General features: G+C 36.4%; 1 long non-coding RNA gene across 1 annotated transcript; it reads left to right on the forward strand.

The window, feature by feature from the left end:
- Positions 1 to 11,986: 11,986 nt before the first annotated feature.
- LOC122002570 lies at positions 11,987 to 19,425 on the forward strand. The gene is made up of 6 exons (XR_006117675.1): positions 11,987 to 12,087; positions 12,941 to 13,044; positions 14,980 to 15,131; positions 18,302 to 18,337; positions 18,420 to 18,524; positions 19,114 to 19,425. It is a non-coding gene; the product is annotated as an uncharacterized LOC122002570 (long non-coding RNA).
- The last annotated feature ends 1,619 nt before the right edge of the window (positions 19,426 to 21,044 follow it).

Consider the following 21,044-nt stretch of genomic DNA (forward strand, 5'->3'; position numbering starts at 1 on the left):
ATGATCGTCCATTTGCCATGGTTAGACAATGACCGAGTGACGTTGGTTGATGCACCAATCAGATATTAGGAACCGAACATTCCGATCGAATGAAGAAATCGCCAAGTACCAGTTGTCCAGTCAGTTGGACCTGTAGCCTCTTACGACTAGACTTGAGGGGGAGGCTTGTGATGCGGTGATAAGGGAGAGCCCACCTGTCACGGGTCAATTGACACGGTGTCGATCAAAGTTAAGGCGGTCAACACTGGGCTTACGATTATCCCGATCGGACAATGAGTGGTCGAGCGGACATGACCCGACCTGTCGGACGAATGAGCATCATGGGTCGGTCGAGCGAATATACACGTAGCCGGTTGTCTCGATCGGCAAGAAAACGAGCCGCTCTGACCGCCCGTCCGACGAAAGGAATGACATTATATAGGAGGAGATAAGAAAACAAAAGAGAACACACCGTTTATCATTAAATATGAAGAAGGCAAGACAAAGAAGGACATTACATTTATCATTAATGCACGGAAGTCAAGACAAAGAAGCTTTTTTTTGACAATTAATATCATTAAATAAGGGAAGATGAACGATCATGGAGAAAGGTATAAAATGATACGTTAGGTATGAGGAAAGGCAAGATTGATCATTTTCTCGATTATTCATTCTCTGCCTAATTTTGACTTGAGCGTCGAAGGACCAACGCCAGGAACCCCTTTCTTGGTTTGGTTTTGTTTTGCAAGATTGAAGCCTTCATCCCGCCAGTGGTCATCCAATCTCTGACTTTCTAACTTCCTTCATTCGAACAGGATCACCTAAAGATTGTAATTTTATCTAAGAATATGATTCTTTGGACGGATAAGTGAGTGTACAGATGATAGAACAGATGCTTAAAAAATTTGCTCCCTCTTGTTGTTTACTTGGGCGGATGGACTAGAAGTAGATGAAAAATTGATCAGATCAAATGGGTTCCAGTAGCTAATTTATTATCCACCCAAATCAAGCAGATCAAGGAGATATTCATATTTCTATGTTATTTTAATTCTTATCCATCCTTTTATGATCTTATCCATCTGTCCAGAACAAGAAACTATATTACAGAAAATTATGAATCATTATACTTTACCACAGAGATGGTGAAACAATCATTTAGAACATCCTAACAAGTGCATCAAGAATTTTTTTCTCAAATTGACATGCAAAATATACCAGAAGATTATGACAAGAGTCACGACAAATTGATGCACTTATTATAACTGATGCAAGTGAGTAGTAGAAAGTATCAATGTGCAATTCAAATTGACATTTAAGAAGACAAATCAAGTCATTAAATTGCTAATTTTTTTGTTGTAGCAAACAGAAGCCAAGCCAGAGTATCCTAATTTCTAAATTTTGTTCTCATTTTTGAGATTCCCTGCTCCATTTCATTAATGATTGATACGACAGTTAAGGTGAGTCCTCCGAGACAAATCATAGTCCAAAGAGTCAATTGATATAGCCGTCAAAGTGAAATATAATTTTAAATTTTCAAAATTTAAATATTTAAAAAATAATTCTTTAAAAAATATTCAAACTTGTTCACTGGCACATTCATCTTAGAAAATTTTTCAGATTATTTTCAGTAATTACCCCTATTCTTTTGATATGATAAAGGGAAAAATTAGTAGTTCCAGGGAGAATAATTAAAAGTAAATGTTAGTTACATTTTTTTTATTTAAAATGAATCCTTCTTAAGAATAAGTGAATCCTAAGAAGAATAAGTGAGAAAAAAATCAATATTTTAAAAGTAAATTAGTAAAGATCTCCTAATTAAGTCGATTAATTATTTACGAGAAATTTTACTACATTTAAAGAAATTAAAATATATGGAAGTGCTTTAATTATGGGAAGAGGAAGGAAGCTCTCTCAGAATGCATGCAGCGAGGAATAAAGGGGAAATCCACCATGCACCGCAATTATTTGGCTTCCTTTAATGCATTTCTATGTACATTGAATATTGTGTAATTAATTAGTTAATTGTGATAAATTAGAATAAAGTTAGAGCGGTCAAACGGATCAACTTGTGATGGGATGGGTTAACCCACTAAAAATCCAACATCTGGCGGGACGGGGTGGGTCGACCCACCATCCCGGCGGACTACGATATCGCCAATCCAATCCAACTCAAAACAGGTTGCGGGTTTAACGGGTCAATCCATGGGCCTATAAAAAATAAAACAAATACATCCAAACAAAACAAGATAGAAAATAATGATAGGATTACATATAATGATTCTTGTTCATTATAAAACTTACAAAAATAAATAAATAAGATATTTCAATGAAAACTTCATTCACTGGGTTCTACACCACTACACCAGTGTACTATCACAGTCCACAGACCACTCATTATATAAAAGGTTGAACTTAGGATGCATTGCATCCGTCTCTGCTCAAGAGCAAGTGGAGAGGAGGTGACAAAGACTGCCCACAAGTTGGTGATCAAGGGATCGCAACTTCGTAAACTTAGTCTCTTCTCCCTCATCTTCTTTGGTGATCAAGGGTCTATTCTCCAAGTTCTACACTAGTGAGTCAATGACCAGTGATGCAGTACACCACCACAGACCACATATTCTGCACCAGTCACGTGTTTCCAATGAAGATTCCAGATGATCAGATTCTACATCACACAATAATTAAGAGATTTCACAACAAATCATAATAATCAAACACACCAGACACCACACTGTCTAGTGTCCACACAATAATTAAGACATTCCACAACAAATCACAATAATCAAACACACCACACTGTCCAGTGTCCACACAGTAATTAAAAATACACAATAATTAAGAGATTTCACAACAAATCACAATAACCAAACACACCACAGATTCCACAACAAATCACAATAACCAAACACACCACACTATCCTGTCCACACAGTAATTAAAAACATAAAAGAGTTCATAAACCCAAAATAGAAAGTTTAATAACTTTATGAACCTAAAGTCTTAAACCGAAATAGAAAGTTCCATAATACAATGTTTTTTAAATTTCATCAATGACATCATTCACATCAAGTTCTCCTGATTCTTCTCCATCTCCTTTCTCTTCATCGATATCCTCTTCTAAAGTATTTGATTTTTGCTTAGATAATGTTGTTTTGATACTTGCATTATCTTCATTATCTTTATCTACATATAAAATACATAAAGATGAAGATAGTTAAAAATAAAATAACAACAAACTAATATATCAACTAAGTCAAGTACATAACTAAAATAAACAAATTACCGATAGCATAAACATGTAACCAATTACGAGTACAAATTAGAGCTTGCACTTTTTCATGAAGATGCAACTTCTATACTTGGTAAGCACACGAGCACCAATAGAAAAAGTTGATTCTGATGTAACAGTAGTTATAGGAATAGCTAAAACATTACATGTCATTAGTGCAAGGGTTGGGTATCGATGCTTTTGATTCTTCCAATGCTCCAAAATATCCAAATCTTGATAATATCCAAATTCAAATTTTGGCTCCTCCAAATAGAGATCCAATTGAGATTTTCCAGCACTTGTAATTGTTTGGCTCTTATATGCCATCATTTCTTACATTAATTAGAATAGTAGTGACAAACAAAATATAAACAATTAGAGAATACAACAAAAAAAAATATTAGAGTACTTACCTCAAAGATTCTTTTATTCTTTCCTTTAACTCCTCCTACACTTTGCGAAAGTATATGTGTGGTAAAAGAAGATTGTGTTTGTGAAGAACTTGTCTTGTTAGTATTAGAATACTGATCAAAAAGCTTATACAATTTTGTCTTCACAAGATCCATCTTCTCTTGGCATTTAAGAGAATCACTTTCAACCTTTGAATAAAAAAACTCCAACATCGAAAGGTTTATTCGTGGGTCAAGAATAGCTCCAAATGCAAGCACCATACTATATTGAGTCCAATACTTGTCAAACTTCTTCATCATTCTTTTACACATATAGCTTATCACCTCATCTTCATTCGATAAATTTTCCTTTAACAAAACTTCAATCTTCCATACTTGTATAAAATATAAATTTGATGTAGGGTAAGAAGAACCAGAAATCAAATTAGTAGTGTCATAAAATGGCTCAAGGAACTCACATATTTTCGCTCCTCTTTTCCACTCTTCACTTGAAGGACAATATTTATAATTCTTGTCATTGAATTGAAGAGAAGCAAAAACTTTTTTATATTTGATGGCACCATCCAACATTAAATACGTTGAGTTCCAACGAGTAGACACATCCAATCGCAAGCCAATACTAGTATCAATGTTACCAACTGCTTGCACACATTCTCCAAACTTCTTCATTCTAGTCTCTGAACCTTTAACATACTTGGTTGACTCTCTAATTTTATTCAAAACTGTAGTAGCCACTTTCAAACCTTCTTGGACAATGAGATTCAATATATGAGCAGAATAATGAACATAAAAAAATTCACCGTCACACAATAAGCTATCATGCAAAGAGAGTTGCTCTTTCAAATGAACTTGCATATTATCATTACTAGGTCCATTATCCAATGTTAAAGAGAAAACCTTTTTCTCAATCTCCCATTCCTTCAAATATTCAAACAATTTTGCAGCTAATTCAACTCTTCAGTGTGGAGGGGGCATATGAGAAAAACTAAATATTTTACTATTCAATTTCCAGTCATTATCAACAAAATGGACGGTTAAGCAAATATAACCGTCATTAGTGCACGCCGTCCATAAATCTGAAGTTAAACACAATCTATTCTGAATAGTAGCCAAAACATGCTTAAGTTTCTCTTTCTCCTTCAAGTAGATTCGGTAAATATTAGAAATAAAAGTATTTCTAGAAATACAAGCAACATCAAGATTTATATACTTCACCCAAGCTCTAATACCATCATACTTAACAAATGAAAATGGTAAATCATGTCTGATGATTGAACAAGCTAGCTCACGTGAAATCTTTTGATTTATTTTCTTAGACCTCATCTTGCCATCTTGATCAAGAACCATTTGTCCTACATCATGGAATTTTAATTTGTCGTAAATTTTAAGATGCCACCACAATGTCGAAGTTCCATATTGTTTACCCCCACACTTATACTGTTTTTTACATCCAATACATTTAGTTTTATCTATACTATCTGATCCTGTCCGAGCGCTGAGTCGACGGACACTGGGCACGTGGCGCTCTCCCAGCTGATGATGTGGATCTCTGACCGGACATATGGATCTTCGACGAACCTGCAAGGAAGTCGAGCCGGGAAGGGGTTCCCGGCGACGACCCTCCGACGCTCAAGTCAGGCAAGAGGAAAATGATGAAGTGGCTCCAAAGATGAGAGATCGCGTACCTCCGGTGAAATATGAGGGCTCTTATATAGAGCTGTGGGGAGGCTTATGCACACCTACCGAGGCGTACACGTGTCCTTTACTATACCTTAGTATGGGCTTACCAGAGGAGCATGCCTGACACCATACTGCTACAGTCCAAGCACCTCTCTGATGGGACAGCAGAACCTTCCGTCGTAAGATTCTGCGTATGGCTTGGTCGTCGAACATGCCTGTTGTCAGAAGATGTTCCCCAATGTCCCCTTGTTCTTGTCTCCTTTTTCCCTGAGCCGAGCGTCCATCCGCTCGGCAGGCATCGGTCCGATCGGGTGCTCGGCTGAGACTGTTCCTTCACAGCATTGATGCTTTACGCCTCGGCCGAGCGGGCTACCCGCTCGGCCCAGCGACCCTGTTCACCATGAGCGTCAGAAACCCGACTCCCCGTCGGGTTGTCTTTGATTCCGCCCGGACCCGTTCGGCCGGTTGACCTGACCCTTCTCCGATCGGATGAGCCTCATGCTGACCCTTTTGACTTCTGACCTTCACGTGTCATTGTCTCCCTACAAAAGGGGTCCCCCGTCCTTACTGCCGGATCACTATCAATCCCTTTGATTTTATTAAAATATACCCAAATATCATAAGTTTCTTTAGATATTTTAGTTGACCCCTTATCATGCTTAGCACTTTCCGATTCACCATCTAAAATAATAGTTTGTTTTTTAGAAGTAGAGTCTATTTCAAAATCAATTTGAAATAAAATAAATACATAAAAAGTTTTAGTTTATGATAAAATTAATCAAACACACAAAATGTCAATAACAAAATAGCATGAATTGATTTTTTTGTATTAGCCCTCTAGATCTCAACAAAAAAAAAAAAAAAGAAGAAGAAATTGATCTCTTCTAAATCCATGTCTTCTTACAGTTATGTTGAGCATCAAAATTCAAAAGAGAGAAATGGTAATAATAATATGGTATTGCAGAATAAATGCTAAGGCATTAGGGAGTACCGGAGTAGGGAGTGGACTACAGTAGGCCTAGTGGGAAATAGAAGGAAAATAGGAAAGGAAGTAAAAAAAAATCTTACCTAAAATAGGAGCTTGAGACCGCAGAACTTATGGGATCCGGTTGGGAGATTGGGGATTGTCGAACTAGTGGATTCGAGCTTGACGTCTATTAGACTACCTTCTTTCAGTTTGTCAACCGGCTTCACACGACCACGGGGTGGCACTGAGACAGCCGGTAGGCGCGCGCGAGGCAAGTGGTGAGGTGGATTGCTGTTCTTTTAGTTTTTCTAACAACTTCATGGGCACAACGCAGTATGCTTTGTGCGAGCCTACAAGAGTGCAAGGTAGGCAGCGATTCGACAAAGCGGATGGAAAAATAGGGAGAGGTGTAGGTGATGGTCGTAAAGCCAGGAGCGTGCAATGTTGAGCGGCGAACCTACAAAAGCGTGAGGTCGGCGAAGCGGATGGAAAAGGATAGGGACATAGGGTTTTTACTTTTACCATTTTACTTTACCATAGATGAGAGTTAGCTTCTATCTCAGACGACAGCCGTTGAATTGAAATTTAATATTTCATTTATAAGTTGTTTTTTATTTTAGAATTTTCATTGATTTTTTTTTTGTAAGCCTGCGGGCCAACCCGAGCCTGCCACGGGTTGGCCCGCCTAGACCCACAACCCACGTGGGCTGACCCATTTAGGCCCTCCAGATGATGGGTTAAAAAATTCTCAATCCAATCCATTTAATTTTTTTGGCGAGGTGGGCCAACCCGACGAGCCCAACCCAAATTGACGGCTCTACGCTTGACCAACATTCCACTGTCCGAGCTCCGTCGTTGTATCACTGTCGTGAGTGTGACTGCTCGGCCACACTCCCGTTTCGCCGGTTCCGAGGTTCGATGTAAGTCCGAACGAGCTGGCCGCTCGGCGTGTGCCTCGTCGGCACACGATTTTCTGAGCGTCGGAAGCTCAATATGCGACTGAGCTGTTGTAACATCGAGTTGATATCGGCTTGGCTATCCTTCACCCCGGTTAGGCAAGTGGGTTGTCTGACCAGCCAGCGATACAGGGGCGTTGACCACCTAGATTTTGACTTCCACCGTGGCAACGATCCTCTGAGGGGTGGACCCTTATCACCGGATCAATATATTTATAAAAAAAATTATAAAAACAAGATACTTAAATAGACAAATACAAATCCATATATAGCAGAAAGACAAAAAATTGTTAGAAGTAGTTGGAAGATAGCACTTCATTTTGAGCGTGAATTATTTTCCTTAAGGAAATTTGTCCCCACTATGTTGCTGCTAGATTTAGTGACAAATTTCCTCTAGGATACTCAAAACAAAAATAGAATCTATAGACAGTAAATCTATAAATTCTCCTAAGACAATTTAGAAAAAAAAAAGATGATAATAGAGAAGATGTTAAAAGATGTATATATAGTGAACAATACAACCTTTGGGAAAGGTTGTGGAGACACCTATTCATGAATGAGCATGTTAACTGTCACATATGTTCACCCAAAAAAAAAAATAATGAAAAATTCGGAATTAAGTTGAATTTTAATTAATTTTTTATCTCTGTGCCCAAGTGCTCATCTTTGATATATATATAAATATGTTCTACTTGGTCACCAAGGTCACCAATCAAATATAATATATTTGATGCACATCCTTTAATAAGCATATTAAACATCTTCATTCTTTCCAATGTAGGACTAAACATATATCACTAAGTATATTCAACAAAAATATCCTAATATAATAAAAATATATTTTTTAAAAAATAGCAAAAAAAAAAAGTGTTCAGGAACTTCGGAAATGACCTAAACGGTATTTTTTGGGTCTGAAATTTGATAGTTACCTATTCTCAAATAACAAACATAGATCTTTGAATTATGTGTGTGAGTTCAAACAATTCTGACTCTGAGTCAAAAGTTTTGATATTTGAAAAATTATTTTCCTGAACCTTAATCACAAAACATTTGTTCTATACTTATGGTTTTGTAGTAAAAGATGTTACTTTCTAGATTCATTAAATATGTCTACTTAATTCATCCTTCTGTTAACTTTGTTTTTTTTTATTCCAAGAGAATCAATCCCATACCTAGAAGATTGTTTGAGTCCCTATGAGTTAACACCTGCCTACACAAACATCAACAACAAATTAGTGTAAGTTTATAAGAGGGTGGTTTAACCGACTTGCTTGTTTGTGAATTTTAAGAATTCTCTCTCAGTGTTGGCTACGTATTCTTTAGTCTAATCCTATAGTTTCATATCAGATTTGTGTAAAGGCTCATAGAAAGCTTAGGAAGCACTGATTTCAGTCAGTTGAATATTTGTGAGTTGCCCATAATAAAAAAATGACTAGGGAACTATTGCTTTTTCTTCCATTTAATTTGTTGATCACTTTTATAAGAGAAGGAAAGAAGTCCTTTGATTTTAGAGTGGTTTGATGTCAGAACAATTAAAACCCTCGAAAATCATCTGTAAATTTGCCATCAACTATGTTGAAAAATTATCTTGCGATCAAAAGGATGAAAGGATTCGTATTGAAAAAAAATACGTGAAGCTGTGAAAGTTTAAAAGCAAACTCTAAATCTAAAATAGAGTTGTCTAGCTGAAAATCTTGAGTATTATATTCTCTGTTAGTACTATTGACTCCATCTACTCTCGTAAAGATTTGCATAAGTAAGAGCTGCGATATATGCACTAAGATTATAAACTATGAGGGAAAATATATATAAACTATAAAAGCATCTCTAATGGAGTACTGTTAAATGAGTATTATAATTTTCATTTAACTTCCTCTCTCTCTATATTATGAATAGATATTATAATGTTCACTCAAAAGAGAGGAGAGAGGAGAGAGGAGAGAGAGTGTTCAAAGGTTTGAACCTTTGAACACTCTCTCTCTCATTTTTTTTATTTACTTTTTTTTTAATTGTAAAATTTTTAATATTATTTTTAAAAATAGTAAAATTATTTTTTTACAAGTAAGATTAATAATAATAATAATAATAATAATAATAATAATAATTTAAATATTTTAAAATATATTTATTTAATATGATATAATTTTAAGATGAATGAGTGGACGGTGAGACTTATAAATAATGAGTGTTAATGTTAAAAGGGATGTGAGTGAAAGAAATATATTGTTATAATAAGTATGTTGCAGTGAACCCAATGTTTTTTATGAGGTAGTAAGTGTTATAATGGCGATGCATTGTGAATGCTCTAATTAGAAGCAAAACAAAAAATAAAAAAAATTGGTGGCAAAATGAAATTTACATAAATTTTATTCAAAATCAACTTCTAGTAAATGGTGGGCGATCCTCCCTGAGACATCTGGAGATGACGTACTAGGCATGATGAATGATTGATCACGAAGGGACCTTTCTCTCCCAAGAGAAGCTTCTCCTCCGATCCTGTACATAAGGAGACGATCCAATAAAATATCAGTGTCTAGAAATAAGGAGGAGTTTATAACATTATACAAATTGTAGGAGTGGAAATTCAAAGGATGTTTTTATAACACTTAGCATTATATAGATTGTAGGAGTGGAAATGAAATTATCAGTGGCAATATCCACAAATTGTTGGTGTAACATTGTACTTTCGACATCAAGATTGGTTTCGCTTAGAGCATCCAGAGTGGGAGCTCCTTCGGAGCTCCCACTGCGGATGTGACAGTACGGAAGAAGCTCCCTCCCATAGTGGGAGGGAGCTTCTTTCCCATTTGGCAAGGAGCGGCTCCATACAGATGGAGCCGCTCCTTCACCTTTTTTTTAAAAAATTTTTAATAAAAAAAGTTTTTTTAAAATTTAAATATAATATTAGAGATGTTTTTTAATTAGGAAAAAAATATATATGATTTGGAGGTTTAAAAAATATGGGATCATGAAGTTTCATGTTAGCAATTTATAAATTTAAATTCTATAAAAATTTAATGGTGTATAATGTAAAATATGAAGGAGAAATGAGAATTATATATAGTAAAAAGTGTGACACCCATGAAGGAGTTGTTGAGAGGTTTTTTGATAGTGAAAAGAGGTATGAGATTTTTAACTTTTGATGTGGCGCAGATATGTCAACGAAGGAGCTCTCAATGGGTTCTAACCGCCGTGGATGCCCTTAGTTTCCCTTGTACAGACAAATATTTTTTTAGCTCACTTATCATGTATTGACCATGGATCTTATCGTTTAAGCATATAAAATTGTTATAAAATGAAAAAAAAAGACTAAAGATCAAGCATGGTCTCATGGATCGGAAAGTGACGATTTGTAGGATGTGTCAGTGGGAAACAAAATTGAGTAGTCTATAATTTGGAAAAATTTGCATGCAGTCCCCATTGACAAACATAACTTTGCATGCAGTCCTTACTTCTCAAATTCTTTGTTTTCACTTCCTAGTCAAACAAATTTACCTAATTACCCATGATATTTTTAGGTATAAAAAGTTCAAAAATCAGTATAATTCATCTTAAATTTAGTACATTAAATTTAGAATCTAGTATATTTTTTATCGAATTGAGTACGATTCTTTTTTCATCTTAATTGGATGGAAAATATATTAGATTTTCTTTAAATGATACTCAATTGGATGAAAAATATACTAGATTTTCTTTAAATGATAAATAGTGCTGAATTTAGGAGGAATTATATTAAGAAAAAAGTTGTGCTCAATTTAATAGAAAATATACTCGATTCTAGTTTAAAGTGCTGAATTTAATAGGAATTATACTCGTTTTTAGACTATTTGTACCTAAAAAAATATGAGAGTTAATTTTGATAGAAAATATATACGATTTTCTTTAAATGATACTCAATTGGATGAAAATATACTAAATTTTGTTTAAATGGTACTGAATTTAGGAGAAATTATATTAAGCAGGGAAAAAATCATGCTCAATTTAATAGAAAATATACTTGATTCTAATGTAAAATACTGAATTTAACAGGAATTATACTCGTTTTTAGATTTTTTATACCTAAAAAATATGAGAGATAATTTTGATAGAAAATATACTTAATTCTAATATAAAATGTTGACTTTAAGAAGACTTATACTTATTCTTGGACTTTTTATACCTAAAAAATCTGAGGACAATTAAGTCATGATATTTACATGAGGGAAGTTGAAGCAAAGGAAACTTTGTATGTAGGAAGTGGAAACAAAGTTTTTTGGATATAGGGACTACATGCAAAATTAAGAATGAGATTGGGGATTTTTCTCCACTTTACCGAATTTTTTTACTAAGAATATAATAATTATAGATAAAAATTATATTATTTCTTAATACTCTAGCGACTAACATAGATATAATAATTCAACCAAATATTCGTTGTTCTCCATATATATGTTAATTTTCAGTTCCCACTGAAAAGGTCTTGATCTACTGATTGGTTACGCTTTTTATTGAAGATCTATTGTATTAACCAATGTATCATGGGTATTTGATAGAAAGGAATCATCCCCTTCATAAAGAAAATAGCTAGGCTAGGTTTCTTAGTTTTGCTGAGTAATTGAACTAAATGAAATATTAAAAAAAATTAAAAAGGGCCAAATTATAATTGCTAAAACTCGATGAACTTTTTCTTAAAATCAAACGTTTCCACCCGTTCACGTGACTTTCCCCCTCCTTTTCTTTGGATCCTCTTAACCCTAACCCTCCCAAAAATCTATCTTTTCTCACCTTCACGCCGCCATTGTCTTTGCCGTCTCCGCTGCTCTGGTTTGGTGCTCCGCCGCTGCTCTGGTTTGGCGCTGCGCCGCTTTAGTTTTGTTAAATCCTTTCTCTTTTGTTTCAAGTTTTTTTGTTTTTTGTTTTTGTATCTGTATGAAATGTGTAGTATTTGACATCTTTGCTTTATGAAATGTCTGTTATATGGTTGATGATTTCTTGATTTTTTTTTTTTGTCTCTAAACTTAGATGAGGGTATCTAAGGGTATTTCTAATATGAACAAAAACTTTGACTCCAATTTTAGTTGTTAAGCTTTATGTAATCTGTGAACATTTGGCCTTTGAACTTGCATAGCCTTTGAACTTAGTTAATCAGATTTCTAAGCCTGAACTTAGTCACTGGTTGTAGTCTTTTAAATGAAATTTGTGAACATTTAGTCTTTAAACTTGCTTGTTCAAGCATCGTCAATGAATACTTGGAAACATAGTGATTCAAGAAAAACAATGAAGAAATAGGTTAGTAAATGAATATAAATAAAGCTTGTTTATTTATTTATATGATTTAGCTCACGTGACTTTTGACTAATTGCATATATTAAAAAAAAGGGAGAAAACAATCCGATAACGATTGATCATAGCATAACGCATTATTGATAAGGAAATTTATGCAGGTACTTGTCATGATCACTAGGATTTCTTTCTTTTTTATTTAGGAAATTAAAGAGAAAAGATATTAGTTTAGACATTATCAAATAAGGTTGATATTTGATTATATTAAATTTGAGTGACCATCGATGTAAATTTAAGAGATATCCAAAAGAAATCTGATATTTGTTCTGTCTCTTTCGCTTTGACTCATATGTTGTGGTGATCTATGACATCTGTTGGAAAACTGGAAGCTAAACAGTGAATGGTTGATTTTTGATAGGTATCAAATTGAGTATGATTTAGCTTACCCATGGAACTTCAGGAAAAAGGAAAAAATTATTTTGGGCCTTTCGCATTTGGCATGGGAGGTATTGGAAAGATTTTGTAAGTAAAATATATCTTTTATTTTTCATACAATTTTATTTTGACATGATCATAAGATTACCAACCTTAAATTGAGCATTAAAAAAGCGAGCAACCGCCACTATTTTAATTTTGCATGCAACTTCATGCATAACCTAGCTAGCTACGTACCCTCTCAATTTTGTATTTCGTATTAAATAATGTAATATTATGTGCCACTCCTAGATAATCAAATGGCATTTAGGCCAGGGATGAAGAGTTAGTCGTTTAGAAGCTGGGGAAACAAATTTCTTAATAAAATATTTAGTAAATTTGGAACTAGCTAGAAAATTAATTAATACATGTAATCTAGCTAGATTAATTGATGATTTAGGTATAAAAGAGAAATGACTACTTCCGCACCTGAAGGTCCACTGTGTCCTCACATTCTTTGTCGTTGAGGCGATACTCATGCGTGACCCAGTCGGTGCTTATGCCTTGGTGAGCTCGAACCCTATAGTAGACCAGGTTCTTCATTTAGCATCTCGTTTATAGGTTTTTTGAATTTTTAATGGTCCCCATCAACAAAACGGAGAGAGCTCCTCCTCTCTTTAGTTCTGTTTTTTATTTTCGATTCTAGAAAGGTGTCCCGTCCTTTTGCACATTCTTCGACCTAAATATAAAGTAGGAGCCTACTAACTTACCACTTGATACGGATATAGATAAAGGACAGAGGAGGAATTATGACAAGAGACAAAGGCATTTTGATCATTTGAGGGGTGCCTTTTGGGCATTGTTCACCACGAACAAGGGGGAGAGGTTGTTGGGGTTTTTCCGCTGCCACTGGAAGGGAGCCTCCTTCTCCGCTCGCTTTCTCCCTCGTTGTTGGTAGACGTGACCGTGGCCAAAGTCATCAACGACTCTCCCTCTTGCACTCCTCTCCTTGCCAACGTCGGCCGTCGCTTCCCTCCCTCTCTTCCTCCTGTCGTCGCCGCAAAAGTGCACGCAAGAAAGGGAAGGTCTTCGTCGCCACAAAAGTGCACGCAAGAAAGGGAAGGTCTTCGTCGCCACAAAAGTGCACGCAAGAAAGGGAAGGTCTTCTTCTCCTTGTAGACTGCTGACATCGACGCCTCGGCTCTCCTCCAAAGTCGGCTGCCTCCAAGGCCGACCATCCCTTTTCTCCACCTCGACCGTTGCCTCCGTTTGTAGCTCTGCGCATGTCGCCTTCTCAGGTCGCCACCAGCGTCGCCGGAGCCAACACCCACGCTCTCCTCTTCCTCTCTCCTTGACGGCCATCGCCAACGGCTGCCATGGCATCTGATCACCAGGACGCACCTCGTCGCTGTCTTCCCTTACACAAGCAGCAGTCCTCTTCCTCCTCAGTGTCGCCTCTCTCGTTATCTCCATGCTGACGCGTCTTTCCCTTTTCTGAGCGTCTCTTCCTCTCGTCGTATGATAGCCGTCCCTTGGCACCATAGTTGGCCATCTCGACCAACCCCAGCCTTTTGCTCCGTCGTGTTGCTTCCGTTGTAGAAGTTGCCATTCACAAGTACCGAAGCGACAAAACTCTCTCCCTCTTAAATACTCTTGATGTGCACGTTTTACCATTACTTAAGACGGATAGTTTGGATTTCTCTTAGGTATGAGCAACAGTCTCGTCCTATCAATTGGGGTGTTCGTATCGTGCTGGAAAAGAAGGCCTATGTCGTGGAGAGGTTCGGAAAATACCATCGAATCCTAGACTCTGAGATTCATATTCTTGTCCCATTCGTCGACCGAATCGTGGACGTGCACTCCCTCGAGGATAAGACCATCCTCATTTACCAATCCGCCATCACGAAGGACTATGTCCCCATCTAAGTCAATGGGGTTCTGTATGTTAAGGTCATTTATAATTTTATTTAATTTTTATGCATTTTGTTTCTATTATGTGCATTCTATTTGGATATTCTATAACTTGTAAATGAATTCATGTAGACAGTTGATCCCATCCTAGCTTCCTATGGGGTGGTGGATAACTCAATATTTACAATAATCCACCTCATAGAGACGACGATGAACAATGAGTTGGGAAGATCACTCTCGATGAAACTTTCAAAGAAAAGGAGGCTCTAGATGAGAACATTGTGGTATATATGTGTTTCTTTTTCTTCCTATGCAATTTTATCTCTCACGTGACAAAAAAAATATTTAATAATTTTTGTATGGAGAGAAGAAACTAACATTACTTTCTAGACTCAGACTATAATTTTTCTTTGTTGTACTTTGGATATTTGGATGAATGTTTTTTTGCTTCCTCTGTACTTGTGATATTTTACAATTCGTTGCATGCTCCCCAAAGCAAGGGAAGATTATTTTTTTTTTTTTTTGGAGATTCATGGCTTTTAACATCACACTATTCTTTGGAAATGCTATGAAATTTTTGTTGGTTGCTACTCGGAATACCGTCCTAGTTTCCTTGTACAAAAATTTGTACAAGCATAGAACTATTCTAGCTACCTATGTGCTCTACTAAAGTTAATTTGGATTGCAAACGATGCTTAACATTATTAATCCGAATTGTTCTTCAGAAGTTAAACTTGAATTGAAAACGATACTTAACATTTTTACTCCAAGTTTAACTGATGTGATCTTCCTAAGTTAAATCATATTACAGAAGTTATCAAATATCTATTTCAAAGATCGACTTCCAGGTTAAACATGGCGAGACACTAGGCCTTTTTGGGTATGAGATCATCCACCACTTCCTAGACAAAGTCTCATAAAGAAATTGGATATTTAATTTCTTACAGTAAACTAGGTTTAAGTAACTATAGAGACCTCAATAGAAACACAATATCGAAATATGAAATTGAACAATAAAATCAATAACAAAAACGATAACTTAAAACTGATAACATCTTGTGTTTGGTTTTTCAAGATCTATACAAAAGATGAACTAGTCATGATGCGGAAACTAATAAATAGTTATGCCTTTTGTAGCTTATAGACCTCTTGATCTTCTATTGTATTCCTCTCCTTCTCTTGGATGTCGTGTGGGCGACGATCTTTCAAGATGAAATCCACTCAAGCTTCTTCCAAGGCTTCCAAGATCCGGCCACCAACTAATCTCCAAGGGATGCTAGACACGAGAGCTTCCTTCTCTTCTTCTTCTCCTTCAAACAACCGACCACCAAGAGATCTCCACACAAGATGCCGTCGACCACCACGAGGGAAAACAAAAGGAGAAGAGAGAAGGACAAGGGCCGACCACCAAGGATTGGAAGAGAGGAATAGAAGATGTCTTATTTCATGAGGCACCCCTCCATCTCTTTTATAATCCTTGGTCTTGGCAAAAAAGGAAAGTTTTAAACATAATTAAAACTTTCTTATATTCCTTGTCAATGACTAAAAAGGAAAGTTTTAAAACAAAAAATTAAAACTTCCTTTTCTTTTTGTCATGATCGACCACCTCCTTGTGCTTCAAACAAGGAAAATTTTAAATACAAAATTAAAACTTCCTTATTTGTTTCCGGTAAGAAATTTTAATTAAAAAATTTCTCTTTTTAAATCCCTTGTTAGTTATAAAAGGAAAATTTTATAAATTAAAATTTCTCTTTTAAAACATGTGGATGATTACCAAAAAGGAAAGTTTTATCAAAAATTAAAATCTTTCTTTTAACTACAAATAAGGAAAGATATTAAACCTTTCTCTTAATACTTTGTAGAAAACTATATAATGAAAGATTTAAAATTTAAAATTCTCTTTTAAAACCATGACTTCCACAAAAAGAAAGATTTTAAAAAATTAAAATACCCTTTTAATGTGATGTGGCCGGCCACCTAGCTTGGGCTCCAAGCTTGGCCGACCATATAACATGGCTCCAATTCTTGACATGGCCGACCCTAGCTTGGGCTCCAAGCTTGGCTTGACCGACCACCATAAGATGGGTAAGAGGCTTGACTCTAAGTGGATATAAGGCTTTACAAATAAGAGGTTACAATAGGGACCGAGAGGAGAAATTGATTTTGGTCTCCCGATGAGCTTGAGCTTCCCATGTTCGCCCCGAACACCCAGCTCAAGTTTATCAATAATATCTCATTCTACTAAAGAGTTATTATTGCAATATCGTACCAATCCCATATTACAATGTGGGTTCCTTCTTATCATGAGTGTGTCAGTCTCTCTGTATTTAAGATATCGAATGCCCACCAATTAAATGAGTTACTGACAACTCAATTAATATCTAGCTCCAAGAGTAGTACCACTCAATCTTATTGTCATGTCGGGCTAAGTCCACCTGCAAGGTTTACATGACAATCCTTATGAGCTCCTCAAGGGGACATTATCAATCTAGATTACTAGGACACAATTTCATTCTATAATCAACAACACACCATATAAATAATATCATTTCCCAACTTATCGGCCTATTGATTTAACGAACTAAATCACACCCTTTGATAAATTAAAGAAATAAATATTAAGTATACGTGCTTGTTATTATATCATGATTAAGAGTACACACTTTCATAATAACAGAGGTCTTGTTCTTTTTAGCAGTCAGTAAAAAAAGAACAACCTCAAATGGTCCTGCTCAATACACTCAGAGTGTACTAGTGTAATTTTATAGTCAAGATAAACTCATACCAAAATTATACTACAACCATTCCAATGGTTTCTCCCATTCCATCTTGGTTGTGATCAACTATTTATAATTTATAAGGAACTGATAACATGATTTTCTGTGTGTCTCCTCACACCATGTTATCTACAATATAAATTAAATGGACAACTACATTTAGTATGAATATAGACATTTGACCAATGTGATTTTTATTTCAAAATGATTGTTTATACAAAAAGCTAGATTTTTAGTATACACTAACAATTTCATGCCTTCACAATCACATCTACTCATACACATCGCTTTCCGTAACAAAATCAATGTTTATATAGTTGCTCCCAACATGATCTTAACTTTGAATTAATTCATCATGTATCTCTATAGAACTAATCTTAAAGCTTCTACATTAATATTTTAATTAAGTTAGAAATTTACACTTGGTTGGTTCTTTAATCAACTACTGTATTTGGAGACTTAAAACATATTATAAAGATATTTGGGTAGCATCTTTTTTTGAACTGAAGTAATTGTGCCAGTGTAAACTGATAATAAGTCCATAGGTCTAAGATTATATTACTAAGTCCTTATGATAGGCCTAGGATTACTAGCTGTGCAGCTATGCTCACAATTGCAAAACTTTAATCAATGTTTTTTTTTTGCTTCATTTTTATCCATGCTTTTCCCTTCCACAGAGAACAATCAATGAGAATGTCTGCGTTTTAATATCCGTAAGTTGAAAGATTTATTTGTCATTTATATTTCTGCTGCTATTAGTTTCTATTGTAAATATGTATTTCTTTCTTTCTGTAGGGAATATATCTCTACCACCTAAAGTTCTGAAGATGCAAGCTACCACTCTGAAGATGTAAGCTGAACTAGAAAGAAGAAAACATGCTCGAGTTCTTGAATCTGAAGGTACTTCTGGACTGTGCTAAATAATGTCCTTCATCGCAAAATGTTGTTCGTAGCATGCCATTATAGATAGGTTTATGGACATTTAAAGTTCATATTGTCAAAGTATCAACTCTATTAGATCTTTGAATTATTTTGTCTGCTATCTATTCAATTTCATGTAAAATACTGAAAACTTATACTTAACGGGAGAAAGGCAATATCATATAAATATTGCGGATGGAAAGAAAAATTTAGTGATACTATAATTACAATCAGAAGCAGTAATGTTGGACTAGATTAACATGGCAAAAGGTACTTTTAATAAGTTAATTTTAACCTATTTTCTCATATGAACTAAGTTGCCATACGCATTATTGTAAGCAGTTGTTTTATGGTTTTATTACCTTTTTCTGAAAAGAGAGATTCTTTGTGTTCTATTATTGTCGTAAACTTATAATAAAAGAGCTTTTGGTGTCACACTTTCAATAATTGTAACACTATCACAATTTTATTCAACTGTTGTTGCTGTAAGGATTCACTCCTTTTTATAACATTTGAGATTTGATGTTATTAAGCTTCTAAAGGATTTACCTCATTCTCCTCTTATCAGGAGAAGCTGAAACAATCCTTAATAGGTCTAAGGCAATTACTCAAAGTCTCAAGATAGTTTCACAAACCATCAATGCTCAAGGTGGTGCAGAGGTAAGATGGTCTTTCCTCATCACATTCAGATTGTGCCAAACATCACTTAAATTTTATTCTTATAATTTGAATTTTATCATTCATCTAAATTCTAAAAACGAGCTTTATTTGTCTTCAGGAAGCAAGACAGAGAGTTTATTGTTGGTGCAACCTTAGGTCAAGGTTGACCTGGTTGACCCGACTCGAGGTGACTTGACTCGAGTTGTATTTTGATGTTTGACTTGGGAAGATTGTCGGTGCAACCTTAGGTCAAGGTTGACCTAGTTGAGTTGCATGTCGATGTTTGACGAGAAGAGAGTTGTATTCTTGATGTTTGAGAAGAATAGGTGCTTGGGAGATTGTAGGTGCAACCTTAGGTCAAGGTTGACCTGGTTGACCTGATTCGTGAAAAGTCCAAGTACGGAGACTTGACACGGGGAAAAGTCCAAGCAGGTAGCTTGGCACGCGGAAAGTCCAAGTATGGAGACTTGGCACGGGGAAAGTCCTAACTGGGATGTTAGGCAGTGTGGAAAGTCCTGGTGAGTGAAGCCAGGCAGTGAGAAAGTCCTAACTGGGATGTTAGGCAGTTGGAAAGTCCTGGTGAGTAAAGTCAGGCAGTGAGAAAGTCCTAACTGGGATGTTAGGCAGTGTGGAAAGTCCTGGTGCCAGGCGGTGGGAAAGTCCTAGCTGGGATGTTAGGCGGTTGGAAAGTCTGGTGAGTAAAGTCAGGCGGTGAGAAAGTCCTAGCGGGATGTTAGGCGGTGTGAAAACCTAGTGAGTGAAGCTAGGTGAAAGTCACGGTGAGTGAAGCCGGGCGAGGAAAATCAGATGGATCGAGGATGATCGGACATCCGGTGTTGAGAAGGTCAAGTAGGTCGAGGGAGTGACCGGATACTTGACACGAAGAGAAAAGGCCAAGTGGGTCAAAGGATTGACCGGACACTTGTGAGGAGTCTTAGCAGTCAAGGGTGGCCGGATGCTAAGCATGATGTACCAATAGGTCAAGGTTGACGGATATTGGTTTGGAAGGTTTGAGACTTGGTTTGGGCAAAACCAAGCTCGGATCGATCTGCGAGACCGATCCGTGATCGTTGTGTATCGATCGATCGGTGACCGATCGGATAACAAACAGAAGGGTTCTGTGAGGCATCTGATCGATCGATCGACCGATCGATAATCGATCGGTCGATCGGCCGATCGAGCACCGAATGAGGTGTTGGACCCCATGGACCGATCAGGCATCCTCCGATCGGTCCACGACCGATCGAACTATAGCGAGACCCATACATGTCTTTCGGGACTCGGTTGAAAGTTTATCGTCACTAACATCAAAGCATGTCCAGCCTACAAATCATATTTTAGAATCTTCTAGCCTGTCACATCACTATTTGCATGTTCGCTTAAGGAGAAAGTTGGTGCCTTTTTCCTCTTTCTTTTCCTAAAGATGTTTGAGAAAACGTACAGTTCCTTCCGAAAGCTTCGCGTGAGCTTCCCCGACTGGAACAGCTGCTGCTGTTAGGGTTTTTGAAGCTGCTGCTTCATCCGGACTCCAGTCGACGAGAAAGCAAGTTTGGTAGAGTGCTTGTGTATTCTTATTGTATTTCTTGCTTATTCTTTGTACTTGTACTCCTGTTTGCTGTTGCAAACAAGTGTGGCGAGGTTTCTCCACCCAGAAGGAGTTTTTATTAGCCGATTTTCCGGGGACTCATCCACCGACGGATTGATTGGGTTCGTCCACCTTACGGACATGCCGAGGAGTAGGAGCATCATCTCCGAACCTCGTACATCGCTGTGTTAAGGTTTGATATTCTTCCTTTCGTTTCTAGTTTATTTTTCCGCTGCGCTAACGAATTGTAGGAA

This window comes from Zingiber officinale, chromosome 7A, assembly GCF_018446385.1.
Source record: "Zingiber officinale cultivar Zhangliang chromosome 7A, Zo_v1.1, whole genome shotgun sequence".
Lineage (NCBI taxonomy): Eukaryota > Viridiplantae > Streptophyta > Magnoliopsida > Zingiberales > Zingiberaceae > Zingiber > Zingiber officinale.